Source organism: Phocoena phocoena, chromosome 11 (assembly GCF_963924675.1).
Source record: "Phocoena phocoena chromosome 11, mPhoPho1.1, whole genome shotgun sequence".
Taxonomy (NCBI): domain Eukaryota; kingdom Metazoa; phylum Chordata; class Mammalia; order Artiodactyla; family Phocoenidae; genus Phocoena; species Phocoena phocoena.
This window is the reverse complement of record NC_089229.1, coordinates 17,533,282-17,556,358: the sequence shown is the minus strand read 5'-3', so window position 1 is coordinate 17,556,358 and position 23,077 is coordinate 17,533,282. Positions and strand designations below refer to the sequence as shown.

Here is a 23,077-nt window from a genome sequence, read left to right as displayed (position 1 = left end):
GTGGCTAATGGCTGGTTACCTAGTTGCTTCCTGGGACTTTGAATGTCATCTTGACGTTTTACAAACGTGACTCTTTGTAGCTGTTGGGACCTCCCCTAGAAATACAGTGACAGCCGCAAACTGTCATGCTTTGTTATTACTTACTATGTGTTTGTATTCACTTAAGCGTGAAGGCAGTATTAGTTCCATTTTACAGAAATGAAATCTCAGAGAGGTTAAGTAACAGCCAGGATCACACAGCAAGTAAAAGCAGAACTGGGATTCAATCCCAGGCAGTGTGGTTTTATAGTTTGTGCTCTTAACCAGTATTCTATACCGCCTTTCTACTTATAAAAGTTGAAACCCACCCTAGGGGATCTTAAAAAGCTAATGACCTACTTTTAAAGGCAGTGCTACTGCTTTATGTATATAGCTACATTTATTAAGTACTTAATAAAGTAAGTACTTAAAACTGTGCTAGGCACTCTTTTAAGTGTTCTTATAATAGCTCATTAATACCCACAACAGTCCTGAGAAGTATTACTATTATTCCCATTTTAGAGGTGAGAAAATTGAGGCAGGTGGAGATTCAGTAACCAGTCCAAGGTCATAGAGCCAGGATGTGACAGAGCCCGAATTGGAACCCAGTAGTCTTGATTCCATATTCTACACACATAAGTAAAACTACTAGTTTATAAAACAAAATAAGGCAAACTTCTTGACTTGGTGATTGTGGGGGAAGAAATTCTAGGGATAGAGAGGGACAGAAAACCCTCCGGGGGTTGCCATATTAGTTAGTTACTACAGCTCAGTCTATGAGACCCCTCATTTTTCAGAATGTTTTATATTCTGAATGAAAGAAAAAAAAAACACATGACAAATACAACCTGTCAAATTTACTTAAAGGAACAATCATTAGGATTTGTGGGCAGTTTACTTAAAAACCAGTCTCCCTTATGTTCTCAATATTCTGTCATGAGCAGTTGCTTTTAAAATTTAGAGAAGAACTCAGAGGATGTCTGATTCCATTTTGTAATCTTCCTAACTTGTGGCCCCGTAGCTGAGCACGTCGTAGGCACTTGGGAGCACAGTACACATGCTGGATTGATTGAAAATTGAAGTGTTATGTGTGGGATTAGAAGATAACGAAGTGGGGAGATTCCAGGCTAGGTATTTAGGGACCACATTTTTTGGATGCCTCCAGGGTACCCAGGCTATACCTTATCCATCTCTTCTCCCATGCGTGGATCATTGGGGGATAAATTACAGCATTGTCGGTGATGGTGGTGCAGGTAGTATTGGGGTGGTGCCATTGACCATGCGGTGCTGGGAGCCCCCAACACCTGGCTTTCCCTCTTGAAGGCCGACACTCCATGTAGCCGTGTCGATCCTGCTTCATAATCTTAGTTTACAGTTGGCAGAAGAGGACAAGATTGCGAAAGAAACCCTTTGCAGTCAGCGCGCTTGGCCATCCGAGCAGCTCCGCTCCACATTCTGCCAAATTGCTAAATTCAGAAACGGTTAACGGTTTTGACATATCTGATAACCTACAAAACCGACACATCCTGGGTTTGATCTTCCCATGTGTGTCAGAGGAGCATGAAATGAGCATGCGAGCCAGGCTGTGATACAGCCCATTGGGGAGGATCTAAATTAAATCGGAGGCTCCCCTGCCGTCCCCCCACTCGACGGCTTTCCAGTCCCGTGTGCCCCCCACCCCACCCCTTCTTCCCAAAGGGTTAAGTTACACAAGAGTCCAGGTGCCTGTGTCTCTCCTTCTCACCCTATTTGTTTCTCTCCCCATCACTGTCTTCCTTGTTGATTTTATTGTCTAGGAGAAAGTTGACTCATTTGTAACATTTACCAGCCTCCCTCTCCCACTAGTAGGTGTGTGAGCAGCTGGGGGCTTTACCATCTGTGATCCTCCACACTTCCAGCAAATTCTCTTTCTACCTTTGCGGCGCTGTGCAACCAACCCAAGCTCTGCGCCTTCTCTGTGTCCCATCTACCCCCTCTCTCACACCAGAAATCAAGCTGGAGGGTGATGGGCGTGGGGTGACCTCAAAAAAAAAAGCCACTCATTTCCTTCCTTCTAGAAAAATGTGCCAGGCATTTAGTGTTAAGGATAGAGAAGTGAGTACACAGGGTTCCTGCCCTCAAGGAGCTCATGCTTTGGGGAGGAAAGGCAACAACATGGGTGTTCCTAATTGCTGCAGTTTATCGAGCGCTCAGGATGTACGAGGCACCGTGCTTTACCCAGATGATCTCATCTGATCCTCACAACAACCTTGTGAACTTAGGAAGCCTTCTCATTTTATTTTATTTTTATTTTTTGGCTTTAGGTAGTTTAATAAAAATTTGGGGACAGAATTTCTTTCAACAGATGCACTGCTATGCCCCAACTGGCCTTTTTTATGGCCAGCATCTGCTTTGACTGGTTAGGGTCTGGACCACACCACTGTCAGGGCCTTCCTTGGACGGCAGCCCGTGGGGGCTGGGGGCAGAGCAGTGGGGTCTCCTAGTTTTGCCCCGTCTGCCCTAGCTTTAGTGGATATCATAAAGGTGAGAGGAGCTGGGAGCGGAAAGAGCCTCATCTTGGAACTTAACCTTTGCAACAGGTAATCCGCAGAGCTTTTGGTGTCTTTTCTTTGCTCCCCTTCTTTCCCCTCCCCCAGACACAGCCTTCTAGGAAAAACAGTAGGGAAGGGATAATGCTTGGCACCGTTGGGTGTTCAAAGCTCTGTACCCAGGCCGAACGCAGGCACAGAACGTTGGGCCGCTAGGGGCAGGCTGGGTGCGTGGAGTCCCATCTGCCCCCGAGCCCAAGGCTGGATGCGGTAACGTTCCGGCTGCATCAGCCCAAAGCCGTACCTGCCGAGGTCAGACTCGGGCATCTCCACGTCCGGGCTGGTCAGCTCCAGGTCAAAGCGCCGCTGGCACAAGGAACACGAATCGTTCGGTGATGCTGATGGTGCAACCCCTCCCCAGGCGCTGGTTGTGCACTGCTCCCCAGGGCATGCTGTAATTCTTCAGTCGCTTCCCATCCTTATAAAAATCTGTCTTCTCTGATCCATCAGGGTTCAGGAATCGGTTGTATTTAAATACCTCTGGGTCTGTGTAGCTCTCCGGGTCCTTCTGGGGACTCAGGAAGGGGAAGAGGAGGAGGCAGTCGCCGCATCGCTGGGTGAATTCCCGCCCATCTGCCACGGGCAAGGTCAGGTCCGCCACGACCTCGCGGGTGATGAAGGGTGCAGCGGTGAGCCTCAGGCTCTCGGCACGCTGTCCAGCACAGGCACGCTGTCCAAAACCTTCCGTGGGAGGGTGGTCATCTGCGAAATGGGCTGCTCTGCTCGCAAGAGAATAGGCTCCAGCTCTCCACGGACAGCAGCCAGGGCCTCGGGATTCTTGAGGAAGAGCAGGGGCCAGAGGCAGCAGGACCCATGCTCCCCTGCGTGGCCCAGAGCTGCAGCGCCGGAGCCCACGCCTGCATCTGCTCCGACACGCCTGCCTCCTCCAGGTGCAGCAGGTAACTCTCCAGCCATTTGCTCCGGTGGGCCCGAGTGGCCGGCCTGGCTGGGGACGGCAGCTTCCACAGGCGGCCTTTGACCCTGCACACCTGCTCCCTATCCCCCAGTGACAGGGAGCCACGTGCCAGTTTGGGGAGCAGCAGGTCGAGCTGGCGGAAGGCGTGGAAGCCGTCGGCTGAGTGGATGCCGTCATGGGCCTGGCTCTCCCAGGTGTGGGGCGCTGCCTCGACACCGTGCAGAGCCAGGTAGCGGCTCCGAGCGGGCCGCTGTAGGAGAATTCGAGGAGTCCCGTCGCATGCCAGCCACTGCCTGCTTCCCTGGTGTCACCCAGCGGGGCAGTGTGGAGGTTGGCATACACGGCTTCCGTGCGCGCCTGGAGTTCTTTGTGGAGGAGAGTCGGTTTCATCTTGGACTTTTCATCGCTGGGGCTGTAATGCGGAAGCTGCGCGTCGAAAATCCTCTCCATGAGGAAGACGGCATAGACGTGGAAGTCCAGCCTGGTGCGAGGCTCCCACACCACCATGTCATGGGAGTGTGGGTCCAGGAGGACAGTGGCATACCTGCCCCCCACCAGCACAGTAAAGACATCACCGTGCTTCTCCTTCACCCTAGTGAGGAAGCTGGCAGCATCTTTCCCAGACTCCAAAGCGTAGCCCAACCAGGGGATACTGCCCTCCGGCGGAGGCTCTCCAGGTCGCCTCTCTGTGAGCCGGCTTCTCCCAAAGGCTCCGTTTAAGGGCTGGCACAGCACAGGGCTGGAGGAGACCAGTGTGCACCAGCCCTCTCCCACCCCAGGTCTGAGCCCACAGACAGGACACAGGAGCGGCGATTTTTGCACGAGAGGCAGGAGGGCAGGATGGTCATGAGCCTGGCTTTAGCACCACACTTCCTGGCTTCAAATCCCAGCCATGCTTCTCTCTGGCCGTGTGACTTTGCTTCCCTACGCCTGCTTCCTCACCGCGTGCGCCGGTGGGTCAGCAGCAGCACAGCCAGAAGCCCAAAGACCGTGGCCCAGGACATGGCAGGGCCGGCGACTAGGCTGCGGAGCGCTGTCTTCTCACCTTAGAGATGAGAAATGGCAGGGGTAGTAGGTAAATTGGCCAAGGTCACATGACTGGTAGGTGGTGGACTCGGTCCTCTGTCTTCAGAGGAGAAAAAATGCTATTATTATTATTCATAAAAACATTTATTGACTATCTACCACGTGCCATGTATCAAGTGCCTACATACGTGCTATCTTTCAGTCTCTCTGAAATACTCCGAAGATGGTTTTATCAGACAGTCATGACTTGCTGAGGACAACATGGTAGGAAGTGGCAACTTGGGGCTGATACCAAAGTTGGTCTGATTCTAGAACTTCCAGGCTCCTAACACCTGGACTGTATCACCTCTCATTAGAGCAGTGCAAGGTTCACCATCAAACCAGCCACTTGTTAGAATGAAAGGAAGAGCTTTTAAACTTGGCTCCAGGCCCACAGGCATGAATGGGACCATCTCAGGGTACCTGGGTTCCACGTTCGCCCTGGCTGAGATGTACGATTCAGGTATCAAGTATTTTGCAGTGTGCCAGGCACTGTTGTTGCCGTGAGCCGGGCAGGGGGTGTCTTAGAGCTTGACGTTCAGGAGGGAGGGAACTGTGATGAGGTCCCTTCAGGTCGGGGGATCAGTGCTCTAAGGAAGACACACAGGATATGGGGATGAAAGGGATGCTGGAGAAGGCCTCCCTCAGGCGGGGCAACTGAGCTGTAGCCCGAGTGGCAATCTGGGTGAAGAGGGTCTTGGCTGAAGCATAGAAAGTTCTGGAAGCAGGAACAGCTTGACCGTAGGAAGGAACGGAAATTCCTGGGTGTCTTCTGAGATCTCTGAGTGGTTCTGTGTGGCTGGAAGGTGACATCAGTGGGTGAGGTGGAATGCAGTCTGCAGACCGTCCTGCCTGAGTCACGGAGTCCCCACGTGGCTCCCTTCTGAGGGAGGCCCTTCCGGGAGCAGCAGGGTTGGAGGCCTTTCCGATAGAGAGTGGAGAAACTCACTTTTGAAATAAAAGGGTTGGCTTCTCAAAGTCATGCTTGTCATCTCTAAGCCAAAGGGCCGTGATTTGTAATCACAGGGTGGATGGCACGCACAAATTCTGGTCTTTTCTTAAATAATAAAAGTGTGAAAACGGTCCTCTCTTAGATTTGTTCCCTACCAAGCGCCCCCAAGTGCAGCGTGTTAATAAATACAATAATAGTTAATATTTCTTAAGTGCTCCTTGTCTGTGTTCCAGTGGGTTGAGAGTTTTTCTTGCATTAGTCTCTTTACTCCCCATGAGAGCTCTGTGAGCTTAGTACTCTTTTTTTTTTTCCCGGTACGCGGGCCTCTCACTGTTGTGGCCTCTCCCGTTGTGGAGCACAGTCTCCGGACGCGCAGGCCCAGTGGCCATGGCTCACGGGCTCAGCCGCTCCGTGGCATGTGGGATCTTCCCGGACCGGGGCACGAACCCGTGTCCCCTCCATCAGCAGGCGGACTCTCAACCACTGCGCCACCAGGGAAGCCCGCTTAGTACTCTTTTTATTCCCCTTTGAATGATATGGAAGCTGAGGTCTAGAGAGGTGAAATGTAAAGAGCCCAAGGCCTCACAGTTGGGAGAACAGGGCCTGGAACCCCTCATGCAACAGCCTGAGGTGTCAGCCAGAGCAGGTACTATCAGGCCCATTTTACAGAGGGAGAAGACTGAGGCATGGTCATGAAAAGGGTGTGGAAGAGAGTCGGACCTGGAATCTGGGTGTTCTGGTTCTGGCGGAAGGTCCACTAGCCGTGGGGAAGGTGGTGGCACCGCACACTCTACTTTGCCCAGACTTATTCAAGGATTCAAAGCCAAGGGCCTCCTTGAAGTTGAGAAAGAGCCCCTGGCAGCCTTCACTGGGGAGCAGGGGCTGGCGGCAGTCCCCGTGGCCACACCCCTTTGGCTGATTCTAAAGCCCACGTAAGGGCTGCATCTGGTCCACCTAACCCCCTGCTCAACCCTTTAATACACCCCAAGTTCCTCCAAATCACCTGGGACATTTTTAAAAGGGCACATTCCTGGGCTTTGAGAGAGGCCTGTTGAATCAGGATCTTGCTCACGGGACCCTGGAATCTGCATTGACCTCGCCCCAGGCAGTCCTGAGGGGCGTTGAGGTTGGAGAACCACTAGTCTAGGTCTCAGTACTGAGCCCTCTGGGAAGGGTGGAAATGGCTGTGGATTTACTCTAAGGCTCTAGGCATGATGCTTAAACAAATTTCGTGGTTACTTTGGCCAGGGGAGAGGCTATTATCATCGGGCCCCAGACATTTTGGGGACAGGCTGGAAATAGCTCGCTGGCTGAGTGTTTCTATTTTGTATCAGTATGATTAGGTGTGTCTGGGGGCTGCAGTCTAAGTCTTTTTTTTTTTTTTGGTATCTTTAAAAAAATTGTGGTAAAATATACATATCGTAAAAGTGACCGTTTTAACCATCGTTAGGTGTACAGTTCAGTGGGATGAAGTACGTTCACGTTGTCGGGCAGGCAGCCCAATCCAGAGGGCTCCTTTTGGAACAGTCTAGGAGGGAGGGGCTGTGTACACATGAGGTGCTTAATAATTTCTTTCAGATGACAGTGGAGCAGCGGGGGTTATTGGGGTGATGGGGTAAACTCTTAAGCATTAATCATCCCCGCTTCAGACTTTCTTGTGAGCCACTTAACCTCAGTCTGAGATGCTGGTGGAGGAGATGCTGGTGAGCTATGTTTAACGTTCAATTTCTATTTCTGGGCCAGGCAGGATGATGAGTTCATTGTCTGGTCAATGCCAAGGGCTGGTCGATGCCAAAGGCAACTTCCCCTGCCTCCCCCAGTTCCCCAGCAGAATAGAGGCGATCTCTGTAAAGAATGCAAGGTTCCCTCCTATGTGTGTGTCGCTAAGAGGCAACCCTCGGTCACAACTGGGACTAGGGTTTCAGATGCTGCCGGCTCAAGACTGATTGAGTTGAGAACTAAACAAATGGGCCTTTTTATATTTAAGAGGAGTTTTTTTTTTTTTTTTTTTTTTACCGTGTGTCAACAAAAGATCTGTAGACCATCTTGTTATAAATTTCACACTGCTGACTTCATACGTATGAGAGCGCTCACGACCCATTTACATTTTTTGGTGCATTTGGGTTTATTTCTGTGGTTACCACTGAGGAGGCCTACAAAAGCTGGCTTGTTCGGTGGTGGAGCACGTTGCCAATGGAATTTGGTGAGCCTCACAGCAGTGGAGGGGAGGGCGTTGGCTCAGCACGTGCACTGAGTTACAGAAGGATTGAATTTTGCAGCTGGAAGGGAACTTCCATAGAGTAAACCCCTTATTTTTTTTTTTTTTGCCGTACACGGGCCTCTCACTGTTGTGGCTTCTCCCGTTGCGGAGCACAGGCTCTGGACGCGCAGGCTCAGCGGCCATGGCTCATGGGCCCAGCCTCTCCGCGGCACGTGGGATCCTCCCGGACAGGGGCACGAACCCGTGTCCCCTGCATCGGCAGGCGGACTCCCAACCACTGCGCCACCAGGGAAGCCCACCCCCCTTATTTAAAGATGAGGAAATTGAGACCCAGAAAAGGGGGTGGGTGCTTACCCAAGGTCACCCTGCTAGTTAGGAACCCAGCCCAACACGGGCCTCCTGGTCCCCAGCCCACTGACTTTCCGCTGCATCAGACCTTTCTAGTCCTTGAACTCTGGCTTCCATTGACTGGTTGGCTTTGCAATATTAAAAAAAAAAAAACCTGAAGATAAGTTTTCCTGGAATGAGAAGTCTTTCCAAAATCATTTATAGATTATGTGCCTTCTCCAATTGCCTTTTCCTGTACTCGGGTAGAATCAATCTTTGCTCCTGGGCAGACGTTTCCGTTTCTTTCCTAAGATCTTCATCTTCCTGATTACGTTTTGGAACCCCCTGCCTCTGTTCTGATGAGAGCCCTGGGTACTGAGGCTCTCTTTCCAGGATGGCAGCACAGCTGGTTTGAAAAGTGGAGTATTGAGTCATCAGCTTTCTGGCGTGGCTTATCCTTTCCCAGAATTCTGAAGTCCCATCTGATGTTATTTAGTCACTGTCCTTTCAGTCTGGGAAATGATTCAGATATAAGCTACACAAAGAACTCAACAGAGCCCTCTGTGATAGGGGTTCTTGAGGAGACATGGAAAGCTGGCTCTATTGTTTGGACATCAACCATCGCTCGAGAGCCAGACCCCTCACATTCCTGAGTAAAAACTTCTAGGAAGGTTCTGGGCTCTTGTGATGTACAATCGTCTCAGCCGCAAATTCAGATTAATTGATTGACTAAATATTGTGTTTATGGAGGACTTATTTTGTACTGACCCCACTCAAAGTAGGAGGTACAAAAAGGAATTTAACATGGTCTCTGACATAAGGAAGAAGCCATGAGTTGGTGCCTAGGTATCTATTAAGGGGCTTTATTACATGCTTCTGTTTTCTTGTTACCCTTAAAGAATCAGAGAAAGTTGCTAGAAGAACAACAAAGGGCACTATTGAGCCTCTCTTTCACCTCTGTGGTCCCAGGACAGTGGATGCTCAAAGAATATTTCTTTCCATGCACAACCCCTCCCCCGCCTTTTTTTTTTTTTTTTTTTTTTTTTTTTTTTTTGGTAGTATGCGGGCCTCTCACTGTTGTGGCCTCTCCCGTTGCGGAGCACAGGCTCCGAACGCGCAGGCTCAGCGGCCATGGCTCACGGGCCCAGCCGCTCCGCGGCATGTGGGATCTTCCCGGACCGGGGCATGAACCCATGTCCCCTGCATAGGCAGGCGGACTCTCAACCACCGCACCACCAGGGAAGCCCTCTCCCCCGCCTTTTTAAAACAAACTTCCATAAAGGAGACACCTTTTGTGCAGAGGGATAAGACTGAACCTGGGCCTGTATTACCTAGGTTTGAGTCTCTGTTCCACCACTGAGCTCTGTGCCCCTGAGCAAGTCACTTATGTCCCTAAGCCTCCATTTCCTCATTGATAGAATGGAGGCGTCATGATTCATCTTGGGACCGTGGGTACATCACTGAACCTCTCTGATCGGGGATTTCTCCTTTTTAAAACAAGAGGCAGTGAGGATGCGTGTGGAAGGTCCACTGGAATAGGCATACAGCTAAACAAGAGTATTCATTGTTACTCGTCCTGTGTCAGGAATGGGCTGTTTTACTCTTTCACCTCCAGTGGAATTTCAGGAGAATACGTCCATTCCAACACAGGTAACTTCCGATTGCCAGTGTGTTGGTGAATCCCCTGGGCTGCATCCCTGCCCTCCCAACCCCGATTCTGCTGCCGTGCTCACAAAACACAAGGTCGTTTGAGAAACTTTTGAGTCCAAATGTAACTGGAGATAAAAGCTAAATGTTCAAGGAGCCCGCTTAGCAGTCCCAGCTGACCAGAAGCGACGTTTTGGATCACCTACTGCTTCTGAATGGCTTGGGTCACCACACCCTCAATTATCACCGGCAGTGATAATTGAGAGGCACATGGAACGGTTATTTACAAATGGTTATTTGTAATTGAAGACCACAGATAATGGTCACATAAGGTCCACCCTAGATAATCAGTCCCTTTTATTTCTTCTTTTTTCCAAATTTCATTTATTTATTTATTTTTGGCTGCATTGGGTCTTAGTTGCTGTGCGTGGGCTTTCTCTAGCTGCATCGAGCAGGGGCTACTCTTCGTTGCGGCACGCGGGCTTCTCATTGCAGTGGCTTGGCTTGTTGCGGAGCATGGGCTCTAGGGTGCGTGGGCTTCAGTAGTTGTAGCACGCGGGCTCAGTAGTTGTGGCTTGCAGGCTCTAGAGTGCAGGCTCACTAGTTGTGGCGCACGGGCTTAGCTGTTCCGTGGTGTGTGGGATCTTCCCGGACCATGGCTTGAACCCGTGTCCCCTGCGTTGGCAGGCAGATTCTTAACCGCTGCGCCACCAGGGAAGCCCAGTCCCTTTTATTTCTGATAGACATTTGAAGAAAAGGCTTGAATTTTGAATAAAACCATTTTCTTTTTGCTGTCACGGCCCTTCAGTTATTTCATTAAGGGATTGAAGTCAGAAATCATTTATGACTTTTCCCCCATACATTATAGATTTGGGGGATAAACTATCTTTGGGGATTTCTGTTAACAAGAAGGAAGAGTCTAGGCTTAAGCAAGAGTATAAAAGAAAATTGAAACTAAAAATTGGTTTCTCGATTTGACTAAAGTAAAGCCAGAAGTTTTGACTACATGCACGGGCCAGCATAGAGAAGGTCAGGGTGTTAAAACAAAAAAGTTTAATTACAAAGAAGTTTAATTACTTAAGTTCGACATTGGGCTGCCTGTTTCCAAATACCCTGAAGCTCAATTATGCTCATCGTGAAAAGCGTGTGTTGATGTTTATTGAGATCAGAAGGAAGTGAAAGGCCAAAGTGCTTTCCCTCTGTTTCTGTGGCCCTCCCACTTCTGTCCTGATTTCCCTCTCCGTGAAGTCACTCGCCTTTGACCTTGGACATCCAGGAGCTTACTTCTTCCATCAGAACCTCTTAGAAGCAGATGCTTCCTGCATCCTCGCTCTTATGGACTTGGGTCCTGCTCCCAGGATGCTGACCTCCTTGACGTTCTGCTGGAGGAATAACCTCAGACTTGGTCAGATGGAGGATCACCGGGAAATCACCATGATCTATTAATATTTTTGAGTATTAGTGTTCTATATCAGTGTATGTATATATCTATTCATATATATGTCAAGCATAACTGTGTTATTAGTATTAACACAGTTATATTAAGTTATATATACTTAATATAACTGTGTATATTATATATATACTTATATATACTTAATATAACTGTATATATATATACACAGTTATATATACTAAGTTATATTAGTATAACTGTGTATACTATATTAGTATAACTGTGTTATTAGTATTAGTGTTATATATCAATGTATGTATATATCTATTCATATATATGTCAAGCATAAGCTTGATAATCGAGAAAACTCTACCCCTATTTGTTGCTTTTGATGTTGTGGTTTTTCAAACGTTTCGAAAGCTGGTTGTTATTTGATTTAGTGGCTTAACATTGGAGACGCTGTCTGGGATTTCTGGCCTCAAAAATTCTATCACCTTGGGCTTCCCTGGTGGCGCAGTGGTTAGGAATCCACCTGCCAGTGCAGGAGACATGGGTTTGTGCCCTGGTCCGGGAAGATCCCACATGCCGCAGAGCGGCTAGGCCTGTGAGCCACAACTACTGAGCCTGCGCGTCTGGAGCCTGTGCTCCGCAACGGGAGAGGCTGCGACATTGAGAGGCCCGCGCACCGCGATGAAGAGTGGCCCCCCAGCTCGCCGCAACTGGAGAAAGCCCTGACCCAACACAGCCAAAAATAGATATAAAATAAATAAATAAATTAAAAAAAATTCTATCACCCTTAGGGCTAACATCTTTAGCCACTTTGCTCTCTCCTCTGGCAGTGAAGTCCAGGCAGTTATTTGGAGGAGGGTTGGGTCTTATAATAAGGGGGTCTTTCTTGGTTCTGCTACCCCACTCTGCCCTGACACTCACAGGGTGTGGTGGCTTCCAGTGTTATTCAGGCCGCTGGTTCAGGGACCTTGGCGTTGTGATGAATGGCTTGGGTACCGGGCTATCTCAGGGGGCTGCTTATCCTGGAGCCTCCTGCCTGCACCTGAGCGAGCCTTCTCTTTGGGGTCACCCTCAGAGGGTACAGGGCATTTTGATGCTACGGCACTGTGTCATTTGGACTTGAGAATATTTATCTTGGCTTGGAAAAGAAAGCATTAAATTTGCGGTCAGGGGAGACCGAGAAGGAGAGAGGGAGGGAGAAAGGCAGGGGGGACACATTCCTTCCAGAGGTTTGGACTTTAAGATGAGAGATGGGGATGGGGATGAAGGAAGGCCCACAGGTCTGTGGAGAGAGTCAGGGATTGTCCCCACCATCATCATCATCCTATCCGATCGAAAAAGGCTATGACTGTAAGATGCCCCTTGGTTTCAGAGAAGTTAAAAAACATGAAAATGACATGAATCATGGTTGGCAACGTTGGTGCTTTCATCTCACGTAATCCTCTTAATCTTAAAAGGCAAGTCCTCTCGTTCCAATCTTATCGGTGAGAAAACTGGGACACAGAACTTGCAGAAGATCACTCATCTGGCTCTAGTGTAGGAGCCGAGATTGAAGCAGGTATTCTACCACCCTTAGGGCTGACATCTTTAGCCATTTTGTTCTACCCCCTGGCAATGAAGTCCGTGGTGTTTGAACACTTTGATGTCAACATTTTGACCCAGCTGTGTCAGACAGATACGTTAACTCCGTTCCATTACTTTTAGTAAGTAACTTAAACCTCATTGACATGTTTTCACATTATAATTATTATTATTATTTTTTTTGCGGTACGTGGGCCTCTCACTGTTGTGGCCTCTCCCGTTGCGGAGCACAGGCTCCGGACGTGCAGGCTCAGCGGCCATGGCTCACGGGCCCAGCCGCTCCACGGCATGTGGGATCTTCCCAGACCAGGGCACGAACCCGTGTCCCCTGCATCGGCAGGCGGACTCTCAACCACGGCGCCACCAGGGAAGCCCACATTATTTTTCTTAATAAGGGCTGGACCCAGGGTTGTGAAATGCTGCTTTCGGTGTGTTTCATGTCTACTCTGCTCCTCCCCCTCTCCTACATCAGGTAGATCTCTGTTGATAACATTCAGATAATAAACATTGCCTGCTATATTAGTCTAGAGAATCTGTGAGTTACCGGCTGTGTGACCCTTTGCAGATACCTCTCTGCACATGCTTCCTCGTCTGTGAAATGGGAATGATAACACTTACGTTGCAGGATGGGAGTGAGGAAGGGAAGGTTAAATAACGTTTACTAAAGTCCCTGGCGTTCGGCATGGTGTATAATAGGAACTCGAAATATGTTCAGCTTGTTCCTGTCCCCCTTCTCCCTGGGTCCCCGGATAGGAGGTGGTCACAAGCCCTGAACCAGAACCCTTTCTGACACACCTGGCCATGTCTCATATATATAGACGAACAAGTGGCTCTCACATCCCCTTGTAACTGGAATCATTTGCAAACACCTCATTATTGTTTTACAGCTTTTTCATTTGCCCGCGCAAATAGAGCCTGCCTGGCTGACCTTGAAGGAACGTTCATATCTAAACGCAGCCTGTATGCGTGTGCCGCACCCCAAGGGGGCAGGCCTTCCTGCTCATCATGCCCGCAAGGATCTTGTGCATGGCTTCCTTACTTTTCGGAGGAAAGATGGGACTCAGTCTCTCCATATTGTCAGAAAGCTTTTTTTGTTGTTTGAAAAAAAAAAAAAAAGACTCAAAATGGGAAATATTTTCCTGGGGAAAATCACTATGGTAACTCAGGTCCTTTCTTGCCCCTCCTTGGGTTCATTCCCATCCCATTGCATGTCTTCGGAGGGACTGTGGAGTGAGGTTCAGCCTTGCATCTTGGATTCCCTAAGAGGGAGGGAGATGGGAAGTGTGGGCATGTGTAATAGGATACAGCTGCAGTGGTCTTTTCTCTCTGACCATATTTCGAGAAGAATAATATTTGAAGCACAGCCTAGCTTCCCCCAAAGGCCACACGTGCCTTTTCTGCCCCCATCCTGAGCCTCCCCTGCACTCTCATGCACCTGCTTCATCCCTCCACTTCTTGGTGGTGGCAACATAAATCACACTTCAGCACCTTATGGCCCTGAGACACGCAAAACTTAAGTGCTCCCAGTTTTCAAAGACCTGTTGGGGAAGACTGTCCACATCAGTGGCTGCAGATAATTTTGGTGTCGTCTTTGGGAAAATTCCAGCTTTTTGTTTAGAATGTCTCTGGCTTTCCAGTAGCACCTTTAACACTGAGAGCTGATCTGGATCTAGTACTGTATTGAAGCCATCATTTTTAAGTGTGATAAATGGTATACAACATGGAAGAAAGGCACGAGGCACCCTGACAATTGTTTTCATTTTTATATGTGTGTGCATTCACCTGGCCAAGATCCTTATCCTCATAATATTATGAATTCTGCTGCTTTCATTTCGACCTCTTTTCCATATCTTCACATTATCACTTTTAATAACAGTATCATTTTTTGAGTAGTGAATATACTGTGATTTGTTAATGATGTACCTACGTGAACCATGATTTATGAAATTATTCCTCTGATCTTGGACATCTTAGAGTGTTTACAGGTTTTTCCCATCAGAAGGGAAATATTATAGTAAACATCTTTGTGCATAAACCTGTTAGCTTCTGTTGAATTGTTCTCTTGGTGTAATTTCCCAAGAGGGAAATTGCTGGAGTTGAAGGCGGTAAACATCTTCGCAGTTCCAGTGATGTAGCGCCTATGGGGGTATTTTTAAAATCAGTGTTCTCTCTGCTAGCGTCTTGTGCCAGAAACATATCAGAAGAAAATAATACAAGTGAACAATTAAAAAGATAATTTCCATCTTGAACTCATCTAGACATATGGAAATGAAAATGTGGGTTTGCGTAGATGGGTGGCTGGCTGCCTTGGAAGGCTCCAGCTCTTTAATACTGTGACTATGTCTTTCGTTGTGGGAGACAATCTCTAGCTGTCTTGTGCTTCTGGAGAAAAGGTATGCACACTATCTGTTCACCACCCCCGCTTCAGCATCCTGAACCTGCCTTATGCTCATTGGGAGCAGAATGGTTAGACCTGCATCGTATGTCACCAACTGACGAGAGTTCCTCTCCCATCCATGAAATAACCTAGTGTCCACAGATTAATATGTGCATATCGTGTGTACAACAGTTAGATTTTGGGTTGGAATAGAAGAGGATTTTGAGGTGCTCTTTTGGGAGACAGAAAAAGAAGGTACTGGACGTCAGGGATGGTTAGCTAATTGTAGCTTATTGAGGACTTATCTCAGACCAGGTGCTGTTCCAAACACTTGACGTGGAAGAATTTATTTAGTGCTCAAAACATCCCTACTAAGTAGGCATATCATTATCCCCATTTCACAGATGGAGTAACTGAGGCCAAGAGATTATCTTGTCAGGGTCACACAGGACATGAACCCACGTGTATTCGTTTCCTAGAGCTGCCATAACAAAAGTACTGCTGTGTGCATCTGTCTGTGTCCTCCCTTCTTATAAGGACCAGTCATTGGATTTAGGACCCAGTCTAATCCAGGACAACCTCTCTTAATTTAATAACATCTGCAAAGACCCTATTTCTAAATAAGATTCCATTCTGAGGTTCTGAGGGGACATGAATTGAGGGGGACAGTATTCAATGTACGACACTATGGACACGGTGGAGAAAAGGGAAAGAAAGCAGGAGCCCAGGCAGGAGCAAGTTTTGACCAGATGGCCCTGAGAGAGACACAGGATGGGTGACAGTCCCCTTGGGCCTTTGAAGAGGCTGTGAGCCGGGAGCGAGTGGAGGAACCCTGTGCAAGAGATGGGGGTGCCTGGCACAGCCCGGCTGCATCAGTGTGAAATGATCCTGCCCGGAGCCAGCTAGCTTTGTGGGAATGTCTTTAAGGAGTAGGTTTGGGGTTAATGCCCTGCCATGCTTCAGTGGCTTAAGGAAAGGTTACCTAGAATATTTACCTTCTCAAGCAGTCGAGTGATTCATTACGCCGTGTCTCTGAACCTGTGGGGGAAGCCCAGAAGCAGACATAAGTGTCTCCAGTCGTAAAGTCAGACTTGGAGCACCAGCCACAGGGAAGAAAGTATTTTGGCATATCATCTGCATCACTGCAAAATAAATTTATAAGCATTCCAAGAAAACTGCAGGGGAGAGTGTAGAAATTCTCCAGCAGGCAAGGAAAGGTAAATGAAAATTAACTGTACCATGCCCATTAATTATTCCTTCCAGGTGTGTAGAACGTAATTAATACGATGTGGACTGCCATGCTGTCTCTCTTGTTTTATTTAGGTGACCATAAAAGGTAATTTATAAGGGCTTTCCTAGGTTAACTGCCAATTTAATTCCTTGGACTGTGATTTTCCACAGGCTCTTAGGTTTCTCAACAGTAAAATTCATCCACCGCTGTAGGGGCTTTCAGGAATTTGTGATGAGGTTTGGGTTGGGGGCTGCTTCTCCTTTACCTGAGATGCTCAGTGTCTCCACCCTGAGACCAGCCCGAAGGTGCCAATTCCTGTTAATCCTCTGTTAATGTGAGCGTTTTCATGTCACTGAGTGTGACAGTTGTGTACAAAAGAAGCTTTTAAAGAACTTTAAGTTATAAATCTAGCAAGCTAGCCTTTAAGTTAAGAATCTTACTCTGCGACTCATAAATCTAGTAAATTTTTTTTTTTTTTTTTTGCGGTACGCGGGCCTCTCACTGTTGTGGCCTCTCCCGTTGCGGAGCACAGGCTCCGGACGCACAGGCTCAGCGGCCATGGCTCACGGGCCCAGCCGCTCCGCGGCACGTGGGCTCTTCCCAGACCGGGGCACGAACCCGTGTCCCCTGCATCGGCAGACGGACTCTCAACCCCTGCGCCACCAGGGAAGCCCATCTAGTAAATTTTAAGTTACATTTAGGGTAGCCTTTGATTAATCATTGACCCTTGAACAAACTTCACTTCTTTTAACGTTTTAGATTGCACTTAAAATCTCATATACTTAATGTCCTTTTTGAGTACTTCAGATGTCTGATTAACAAACACTTAAATAATATAAATCTAATACCTCAATGACATTGTTTCTTAAATGCACCAATATTATATGTAAACGTAGAAGATTTCAACTTAAAATCTCAAGTCAAATAAATTGTTCAATTAAATCCTTCTTATTGGTAAGGCAGGGTAACTCCTCCCACTTGAGTAGGTCAAAATCTTAAAAATATTAATCTTATGGGTTTTCTTCTTAAACATTTCTGTACTTATTTAAAATAATAGCCATATTGAGATATAATTTACATATAGACTTCACTTACTCTAAGTGTAGAAATCATTGAATTATAGTATGTTTGCAGAGTTCTACAACCATCACCACAATCTAATTTTAGAACGTTTCCATCACCCTAAAATGAACTTTCGCATCTATTTACTGTTCCTTGCCTCCCTACCCCCAGCCTTAGACAACTGCTAGCCTACTTTCTGTGTCTTTATATTTGCCTGTTTTGGACTTTTTTGGTACTTAATTTGAAATCATGCTGGGTTTTTAAGGAAGCAGTTTTGACATCTCAAACAATTTTGGGGTCACCTCCTGCAATTTTTGGGGTTACTGCCTCCATGGCTGGAAGCGTCTTTGTGAGCCGACCCCTGGCCAGGGAGCTGAGCTCTGCCTCCGAGTGGGGGGCTCTTGTAACCCATGACCCAGACTCAAGTCACTTACTGCCTAATTCAAATGTCTCCCCACGGAAGACCAGACCCCATCTGGTGGCTTCATTCCATTCTGATTCCCTGCCCACCCACTGGGCTCACTGCTGTAAGACCCAGTGAAAGTAACAGCTGACTGTAGACCGTGGTGTCTTGCTCCAAGGCCACAGTTCTGAGGTCACGCCCAGCGAGCCACCCTCCTGTGACCACCTAGCATCCTCACAGCGCCCACTCATAGGCCACCAGTCAAGGCACTCCCCCAGCAGCCTCTTGGCCCATCTCAGGTTCACGCTCCGTGTCCTGGTGAGACAGCTTAGAAAGCAAAACCCCAGCAGGGACTCAACCAGATATTTGTACCTCCACGTTCATAGCGGTATTATTCACAGCAGCCAAAAGGTTAGAGGCAACCCAGGTGTTCATCAGTGGATGAATAGATAAACAAAAATGTGGATATACATACAGTGGAATTTCATTCAGCCTTCGAGGGAGATTCTGACATACCGTGGATGAACCTTGAAGACATTATGCTAAGTGACATAAGCCAGACACATAAAGGACAAATACTGTTTGATTCCACTTACATGAAGTCCCTAGAGGAGTCAAACTCATAAGGACAGAAGGTACACTAGAATGGTGGTTGCTAGAGGAGAGGTGATAAGCGGGCAGGTGGGTCACGTGGGCCTCCTGGGCCATAGAAAGGACTCTGGATTTTGTTCTAAGATGGTGGGGAGACTTCGGAGCAGAGAGGATGTTGTGAACGGGTTTATATTTTGAGAAGATTATTCTGGCCACTGATACGGAATAGGGTAGGGAGGCCAAGACGGCAGCAGGGAGACCAGTTAAGAGGACTTCGTCCTAGCCCCAGGGGCGGTGATGATGGCTCGGACCAGGTGTTTGGGACCAAGATGAGCTGATGGGGGGAGTGGGTGATGGCAGGTAAGGCACAGGAATTAAGAATGACTCCTGGCTGTTGAGTCTGCCCAGCTGGGTGCATAGTGGTGGTGTTTACCGCAGTGGGGAACATCGGGGAGGGGGACGTTTTAGGGGTGGAAGTCATGAGTTCTCCTTATCAGTGTTTATTGCATTCAGCAGCCCCAAGCTGAACCTAAACGAGCGCTCTTATCCCTGACCTGATTCTTTCAAGATGTCTAAGTTGGGGAGTTTTAAACCATGTCTCACGACCCATTGGTAGGTTGTAAAATCACTTTAATGAGGGCTTCCCTGGTGGCGCAGTGGTTGAGAGTCTGCCTGCCGATGCAGGAGACACGGGTTCGTGCCCCGGTCCGGGAAGATGCCACGTGCCGTGGAGCGGCTGGGCCCGTGAGCCATGGCCGCTGAGCCTGCGCGTCCGGAGCCTGTGCTCCGCAACGGAAGAGGCCACAACAGTGAGAGGCCCGCGTACTGAAAGAAAAAAAAATCACTTTAATGAGTTGTACTAATATTAAAGAAAAATAGAAGAGAATAGAAAATATCAGAGCATCACATGTAAACTGGGTTCAAAAGGAGAAAGGGACGAGAAACAGGAGTCCCGAGACCCTTGTTCTAGCCATCTCTGCCTCTAATGAGCCATGGGGCCTGGAGTGAGTCCCTTATGCCCCTGTGTCCATTGCCTCACCTGTGAAATGGGGCTGGGGTGAGGAGGGCTCCGCTGGATTCACCCCATCCTCCCCCCTTTTCTCTCCTTCAACTCTTGCATGCTCTCTCAGTAGGCGGACCACAAACCGTACTGGCCAGAAAGGTCATCACTGAGCTTTGCTTCCTGCCATATCTGTTGTTCAGTCAGAACCAGTTCCGAGGGTGCTTCTCCCCAGCTGTACATACCCAGGCCCTTCACTGGTGTGGGAGTCATTGGACCAGCCGGTCTCTAAAGACCCTGCTTGTCCTAAATGTGCCTCTGTCTGCACTAACCTATCTGGTCGGCAGCTGGCCGCACTTGGGCAGGGACCTTGTGATTTTTGGAAGCCGGCACAACCCTCTGCTCTGGGCACGTTTTCACAGAAGGGCCAGGATCATCTAAAAGAGGGGGTGGTTTGATTGCCATGGATTTTGGTGAGTGTATGTGATAGCCGAGTTCTTCTCCCAGCAGGTAAGTGTTGCAGTGTATACGGTATATTCTTCAAAGCCGAGTGTCAGAGTCCCTTAGTGGAGGGTTTCTATGTAGCAAATCTCCTGGCTTTTAGATGCAGCTGTGCTCTTTCTCTTCTTGTGTTATACCAAGCGCATTCACCTAATTCTTAGATTTAGACCCTTGACCTTCATCTCTGCAAAGTTTAATTCATTTTAGTTCTACAGCCACAGGTTAGACATCAGGAGCTTTGAGGAGCTTACAGTAAGTAGGAGGGGAGATTGACATGGGAATTAACTATAGTAAGGGTTCAGATTAGTCCCAAGTCAAAACCCCAGATCCCTCATTATTCTAGCTGCTTGTAGGGTCTCCAGTAAGGAGAAGCAGATCTGGAGATGTTTTTGAATGGCTCTGGGATGTCCCTGTTGGAGGGACTGTGAGAAGGAAGGAATAGGAAGTTGGAAAATTGAAGTTTATTAATCAGGTATTAATGGCAGCTTAGGCTGTACCCGGCTCCCACCTCAGTGTTTGGGGCTCCTGAAAAGTCACCTGTGAACACAAGTGTGCTGAGTGTCTATAAAACACCTGAAGGTCCTGGTTAGCTGGAGAACACCGGATCAATATTCAGTACTGCTTTTTTTTTTTTTTTTTGCGATACGCGGGCCTCTCACTGTTGTGGCCTCTCCCGTTGCGGAGCACAGGCTCCGGACGCGCAGGCTCAGCGGCCATGGCTCACGGGCCCAGCCGCTCCGCGGCATGTGGGATCTTCCCAGACCAGGGCACGAACCCACGTCCACTGCATCGGCAGGGGGACTCTCAGCCACTGTGCCACCAGGGAAGCTTATTGATTGATTGATTTTTTGATTTTGGGGGGCTGTGTTTGGTCTTCATTTCTGTGCGAGGGCTTTCTCTAGTTGTGGCGAGCGGGGGCCACTCTTCATCGGGGTGCGCGGACCTCTCACTGTCGCGGCCTCTTCCATTGTGGAGCACAGACTCCGGACGCACAGGCTCAGCGGCCATGGCTCACGGGACCAGTTGCTCCGCAGCATGTGGGATCCTCCCGGACCGGGGCTCGAACCCGTGTCCCCTGCGTTGGCAGGCAGATTCTCAACCGCTGCGCCACCAGGGAAGCTAGGGCTTTTTTAACCTGCGGTTCTCCAGGGAGACCTCCTGCTGTCCTGTGCTTAGAAATTAGGAACTTTGAGTCAGAAGGGACTCAGACATCTTCTGGTTTGACCTCGTCACCTGACCAAGGAGAAATCTGAGGCCCAGGGAGACTGCGTTCAAAGGGGGGAGACGCTTCGTGGGGTGGCAGAGCTGGGGGATCAGGCCTCTGACTTTTCCCATGGATGGTTCTGGGTGCCAGGTCCCAGTTAATTTTACATTTTCATTTAATTCCCACAACCACCCTAAGATTTAGGCATGACTGCTGCATTTTAACATTGAGTTTCAGAGATGAGGACATTAAGCCAGTGTCCCAAGACTCACCTAGAACTTGAATCCGGTTCCGGTGGACTCCACCTACTGAACCTCATTCCACAGGGTGCTGCTGGGTGACCATCTCATCCCCGTGCGCCTTCAGCACAGTGACGTCTGAAGCGGATGGGGGAGAGCTGTGATGTAGGGCCTTTCAGGGCGAGCTGTGGGTCCCACAGCTGAAAGCGGCATGGCCTGTCCTGTCGGAAGTGGCTCCCTCTCAGGGAGTCGGGTATCGCTTGCCCTTCTCCTGATTTGATGAGATTGACTCAGACACTGCCGCATTCCAACATCCTTTTGACAGACGGGCTGGACCGTACTGGACCAGGGCACCAGCACGAATTGGTGCATTGGGAGAAAACACCTCTGTAATTGCATCACTGCTGTGCGCTCAGAGCGTGCGGTGACAGAGGAAGCATGCCCAGGCTGTTAGCAAATGAGGGGATTTGAAAAGTGTCCGGAGTCTGCTGAGTGTTAGGGCTGTTTGGCCAGTGGGAGGAGTGCAGACCCATCTGGACTTGGGTGATTTAGTACAGAAGTGCCTCACCTCGAATGTTGAGGGAAGTGAGAGCACTGATTTTTGTGGTGGGAGCTCTAAGTGTAAATGCATCTTTGCCTGCCTTTAGCGATAGCATGATAAGGTGATGAAGACCTCCAGTTCCAGAAACAACTTAGGTTTGAATTTGCTACCTGCTCTGCCATTTGCTGGCTGTGTCATCTCGGGTGAGTTACTTAATCTCTCTGAGCCTCTGTTTCCTCAACAGTCAAATGGGAATAAATGCTATTATTCAGTATTTCTAACTATAACAGGGTTTTGATGAGAATTAAATGAAGCAACGTAAAAACAAGGCTTAGCCTCAAGTCAGGCATCAGGTACTTGGTAAATTCTCGATAAATGCTAGTTCTCATGATTATTATTATTAACTATTGCTGTATTTTATAAGACCTGAGTTCCAGCCAAGGCTCTGCCGCTGGCTGCTTTGGGGACCTTGGCAAGTGTTTCAGCTCTCTGAGTTTCTTCTGTGAATTGAAGGACTGTAATCCAGCGAGAATTCCAATGCATCAAAAGCAAGTTTCCACCCCGGATCCCACAGCATTTTAGTTTTATGTCTTTAGACCCAAATTAACTGCACAGGCAGGGTCACAGGGAACCACTCAGGGAATGAGATGGGCTTCCCTGCTTTGTCACTCGGTAACCTTCTGTCACCTGTTCTCAGCTGACTGAGAGTGGAGCGTCCACTTAAGAACATTCTCTTCATCATAGCATGACGTGGCAAACTTGGGTGGCTTGCTTTTAATTTTAGCTTCATTCATGTATGTTGGAAGAGTGACGGGTCCTGACGTACCATGATTTGACGTACAATTTTTTAACTTTACCATGGTGTGAAATCGATACATATTCAGTGGAAACTGTGCTTTGAATTTGGAATTTTGATCTTTTCCCCAGGTTTAGGATATGTGATCTGATCCTCTCTGGTGATGCTGGGGAGCTGCGGGGACCCACAGATCCTGGTGAGCACGCGATCACCAGGATAAACAACCGATACGCTCATAGCCATTCTGCACCCAGACAGCCGCTCCGTTTTTCACTTTCAGTACCGTATTCAATAAATTACATGAGATATTCAACACTTGATTGTAAAATAGGCTTTGTGGGGCTTGCCTGGTGGCGCAGTGGTTGAGAGTCCGCCTGCCGATGCAGGGGACACGGGTTCGTGCCCTGGTCCG

The 23,077-nt window shown here is 48.6% G+C and overlaps 1 protein-coding gene and 1 pseudogene across 2 annotated transcripts in view; one reads left to right on the top strand and one right to left on the bottom strand.

Annotated features, from left to right (window-relative positions):
• The window catches only part of CHST11 (carbohydrate sulfotransferase 11), a 283,890-nt gene that overhangs the window by 107,378 nt on the left and 153,435 nt on the right, over positions 1–23,077 (top strand). The gene's annotated exons all lie outside the window — the stretch shown is intronic.
• LOC136130649 (prostacyclin synthase-like) lies at positions 2,712–4,526 on the bottom strand (annotated as a pseudogene).